Raw genomic sequence first — 5,541 nt, forward strand, 5'->3', positions numbered from 1 at the left:
GCGTCTTAAAACATACTTTTTTGTCTTATACTTAGTTTCAATAATAAAGTTTTATTTTATTTTATTGAATTTTATCTCTAATTCTTAATATTTTATATATATTTATATTTTCGATACCTGACACCCTCTTTCCAATATAACACCCACACACCCACCCTCTCACTCACTTACACTCACACAAACACACTAGTATGTATTGTACGTGTATTTAATGTATTTCTGTGGATATCTGTCATTGGTTTTATTCTCTGTATATGTTATTTGTTATATTTTTATTACATGTATTACTGTTGATATCCCCAATAAATAAAAAAATAAAAAAAAACATTTGAAAATTTAGCAAAAAGGGTATATCAGCATGAGATGCAATCTAATTGATCCTTTTTTGCTACGGTTTCTTTTCGTTTTTTTTTACATACATAATACATTGCGTTTAAAACAATTTGTGTGAGAAAATAATACCGTCACTCTACGATATTCTGCTTATAGATCCTTCAAACTAATTCACATAAACAAGATAATTATATGTGTAAAATACTTATACAGTATTATATATATATATAGAATACTAGTATACTTTTACCCTTTTCATAGTTTACTAAGTCCAAGGGCATTTTATTGCATGCTTTCCTAAATTTTCTGTTTTATATACTTAGAAACTCGTTTCGAGTGATTACATATTTAATAAATGATAAATATATGATGGGCAATCAGCTGCTGCTGAACGAATATGTGAATTTAAAAATCTACTGAATGTAAACATAGTTAATTTTTTTTTTTTAATAAGGATGTTTTAGTAAAAATTCTTACTTATAAACCTCGCATAAAGTTATACGCAGTATTGAGCTGGGATGGCGACCATAGAAACTTATTCCACGTTTATCGTCCGACGTGGTACAATGCTGGAATAAGCCTGCGTTCTGTAATCTGTCACATTTTTCATTAGTAAAATGGATTGCATTTATCTCAAATTTAAACAATTTAGAAAATTGCTGTTTTTTTGGAGATTTTAAAGTGAAATATCGTTTATGAGTGTAAAATTAATCATCAAATTTATATTACATTCGGATGAATTTTATTTAGCATTTGTTTTGAAAATTATCCTTGTTATATTTTGCAGTATTTATAGATAAAAGATTTATAATATTACATTTTTAAATCTATTATATGAAAATATATGCATCTAAATATTTATCAAAGGCATATTTCATTTCGGTGTGTAATTATTTTTTCAATGGCTATATGTCAATTTGTGCTTGGTGTAATATCTATGAATCGTATTTCTTAAATTATTTACATTGAATATTCTCTTTCAAAAGTCCATGACGCCCAGAAAATATTGTTTTTTTTTTACAGTTTGTTCTTTTAAAAGAAATTCCAAGTCTTAAGCACCACAATAATAAAATAAAACTTTAATAAATAAATATCGTTATCATTTTTGATTGACTCGGATTTCGTAAGTTACGCTTGACATTTGTTTAGTTAGTTTTGTTTCGTTAATAATACGAAAACGAACAACGTATTATTAATAGTACCTGCACAATCTGCGCATGCCACGCGGCTTGTTCATAAATGTACGCAGAAATGTGGCATGGTCAAAAAATAAACGATGGAATAAGCTTAGTATAGTTATACTTAGTCGTAAATGTTTTTATAAGTAACTTTTTTTATATACCGGGTATAAATAGTTACACCGGGTATAGTTATTCCTTGGTATAAGTTAATCTAATAAGTAAGACCCAAAGAAAATAATGATTATTAATTCTGGTATCCATTATTATTTCTAGCAGGAATGCTGCATTACAACACCCTCGAATCTCGTCGTACAATTTTTATTGGATGCATTTCTGTAAGTATATACAATCCAAATTTGTATGTTCCCAATAATTGTACTAAAGCGAGATCTCATGCGGTATTTCACACAATTCACCTAACAATAGGGCAATTCGCTTGCTGAATACGGCTTCTGCGGATAATATAGATCTATTTTTCTGTACATATCGGCAGTTTAGCAGTTATCTGCTTTTTATTAATTAACTTCTAACTTAAATATACAGTCTGCATTGCGTGATGGATTAAACAGCCCGTAAAGTAATGCAGAATATAATTATCACATAAATAAATAAAGTTCCGTTCTTTCACAACAAATGCCCATTTTTTAAATAAAAAACAGCGGAAACATATTTGTACACCTAATATATATCGTTATTAGCTTTAGCGGACTGCCGTGTTTGTAAAAATTAGTTAAGTTTGAAGAATACATAATATGTAATAAAATTTTAATCTCGTACTATGAAGAAAGTCAAAACACATATTATTTTTAAAATAAATACAAAACACGAACGATGATATTGTTAGCTAAATAAAAAAAAAGAAACGTCATTATCTCTAAATCAATAAAGATAAAAAAAATAATGCTTTTCCACAGAACAGTCATTGCATAAATTCATTTCTATGAAATGGAAAGTAAGGCTTATTTTAATTACTAAACGGATTTTAAAACTAATTATATGGATAATTTGTTTAAACACCGGACACAGTAAGCTCTTTTCACTGATATATAAATGATCAGTACTGTTCGCATATTCGTTTGTATTTTTACATAAATGATTATTTCGAAATATGAAGTGAACGGGTAACACGAAAATGCTTTTATACCGGAAATAAACCATTTTATGTTTGAGCTATACGAGATGGTTGAAATCACATGACACTTGATTGACTTATGAAGAGTTAATATTGGGATAAGATTTCTACTGTATAATTGCTAAGTCTTTTTTTAACAAAAGCATAAAGAAAATAGCTTGCCACCACATACCGCACACCGCACCTGAGGACATAAGTCTCCTTGGCGGTGCCCACATACACGGAAAATTTGCTCGTTGTCAAACAAGAAAAGCTGCCCGAAGGAGCTCTCTGTAATCTGGTAGCCTTAGCATCTTTGTGCTGAAAGGAAGTAATACAGACGTACATAAAATGTACTTCATTGGATTGAGAAAAGAGGGGAGTGAATTCTTCACTGACTGGGATTAAATTGATTGGACATAATCAATTCGCCGAAATGATTACAAAACTTTTTAAAAGCCTTAAAATTATTTTTGGAAGCCACCAGATCTGTGTATCCGACAGGGCCTATAACAGGGCCACGGGAAGCCACGAGAAGCTTCATTCGGTAATCATAGAGAAGGGGAAAAGGACAAGACCACAAGATGTGTTCAGAAGATTGGTTAGGATATCCGCAGCAGCACGAAGGGAAGTCAACAATATTAAAAACAAATATTTTTTTATTAAATTTACCATGACCTGATAAAAACTGCGTAGTCCAGTGATCGGGTATAACCCAAAAATATATTAAGCGCTGACGGATTGAAGGAAAAAAAAGAAAGGTAACCCTCCCTGAAGGGGAAGATTCCCATCGCGATTGCCAAGCATCAAGAAGAGCATTTAAAGACATTTTTTTATATTCGATCGTGACATTCCTTCAGTTGGGAGTAGACGGACGCCACCAATAATAGAGGAACGTCTTCTTTTTAGGTAGAAATTTGCAGATGGTCGTTGGACCTCCAGATCCAAAGGAAACAAGCCGAAGTGCATCCGTCGAGCATGTCCTATATGCTCTAGAAAGAGCCAGAAGAGGTTCCTTTGTCCGCTTAAAATAATTCGCCTGAAATATTGCAACTCACACCGGTGTGCCTAACAGCCAGCTGCATAGCATACGATGCCCATAAAGGAAAATAGTAAAATGTCGGAACAAAGGTTTATATAAATTTCTCGGATTACGTCTGATAATAGTTAACATAAAAAACCGTTTAATGTAAGTAACCAAAAAATTATATTATTGTTACATATAATATAATATTTATATATAAAATGGAGGGTATTTTGCCTGAAAATAAGGCAATTTCTTCCTAGCTACCCAAAGTGTTTCCTCCATGAGAATGTGCTTTGTGTGGCAGAGTTGTAATACAAAAACATGACGAGTATAATAATTTATCCAATATACTAAGTATCACAAATACAAGTTTTAGTTTTTTTTTAAATGGCGATAATTATGATATTATTTACCCGCGATCAACGTTTGTGCGAATAATATTGACAAATGCCTCCTTTGACATTGTATGTGTAAACAACAGATAAATATTTTATACTTACGCCATTTTTCCAAGAATCATTTTTTTTTCCAGAAATCCGGTTTTCAACAATAATAATAAATGCAAACAGAATAATCAAGTAGGTATTAAACCAATAACATACTTTATTACTTAGTTTATATATTAACTCGTTCATTTTACAAATTTACAAAATAATATTGAAAAAAAACAATTAAATATGATAGTACTTTTTCCAAAGGTTAAAAGGGTTTAATTCACTGCACATTTACTTCTATTTCTTCTTCTTTTCCACATCCGCTCCTAAGTGGAGCGCGTGGAACATCACCAGTTGCCTCCAGGAGACCCTATCGCCAGCCAGCATTCTCGCCTCTTCCCACGTCAATTCAGCGCCCCTTAATTCCGCCGAATAAAGTCGAAAGATCGTCATCGGCGGCCTTCCAAGACGGCGTGAGCCCGCAGGTTTAAAGAAGAGGGAACTTGGGTTAAGGTTCTCCTGAGGCATGCGCAGCACGTGTCCAAGCCAGGTCCACCGCCGCATCCTCGAGACGCTCGTTATAGGAGGCTGCTACGTCCGTTCTCGGACTTCAATGTTGGTTATAAAATCGAACCACCTTATACCTAATATTCTTCTCAAGCACTTACTCTCGAAACTCAGAAGTTTGGTGTTTTACTAACATAAAATTATTTTCTTTATTTTTGCACCACAACAGGCCAGGAGGCCCAATTACAGCGGTTACATTTTAATTTTTGAGTTCTCACCGGGAATCGAACCCGGGACCTTCCGTGCGTGAGTCAAGCGTCTTGACCGCTCCACTACGGAGGCCGCCAGGATAGTTAGTTATACGCCTGTGTTAATTTTAAAACGGTTATTTTATATTCATAATATTATTTTTGTATCACCCATCGATGGAAAGAGTGCTCTTCCGAAACAGTTGAGTTTTTTATTATAATAAATGTTTGTTACACTAATAACAAAGAATTTATTTTAATAAATAAAATAATTATTTTCGGAAAAACTAAATCAACGCTTATCAAAGATTTTTTTAATGTTAGAAAATATAATTATAAAAATATATTTTCAGAAAGGGAAAGATCATAAGAACAATATAAAATATACATACATTGATACTGGTACTTTCATTAAAACCTTTAAAAAGGTTGAGTGAACTATTAAATTAAAATTAAATTTAAGTTAAATTATCGATATTAAAAAATCTGAGATATTAATCACCGAATTCTGATTGAACATTGACTTAAATTAATATTTTTTAAATGTGCAGTAGTGTTTATAAGGAAATATTTATTCAATTTATTTTTTACGCATTATAAACACTAATTTTATATTTGAAGCACTAACTTTGTGGTTTTCATTATAATAAAATAAATAAAAACAACATTTTTTTAAACCACTTATTTTTTCTATCGACCG

General features: G+C 31.7%; 1 long non-coding RNA gene across 1 annotated transcript; it reads left to right on the forward strand.

The window, feature by feature from the left end:
• The first annotated feature begins 3,766 nt into the window (after nt 1–3,766).
• Nucleotides 3,767–4,473, forward strand: LOC148280889 (uncharacterized). The gene is made up of 3 exons (XR_015822479.1): nt 3,767–3,814; nt 4,185–4,230; nt 4,418–4,473. It is a non-coding gene; the product is annotated as an uncharacterized LOC148280889 (long non-coding RNA).
• The last annotated feature ends 1,068 nt before the right edge of the window (nt 4,474–5,541 follow it).

This window comes from Micrasema longulum, unplaced genomic scaffold (genome assembly GCF_059751315.1).
Source record: "Micrasema longulum isolate JH-2025_06_02 unplaced genomic scaffold, ASM5975131v1 h1tg000515l, whole genome shotgun sequence".
NCBI lineage: Eukaryota > Metazoa > Arthropoda > Insecta > Trichoptera > Brachycentridae > Micrasema > Micrasema longulum.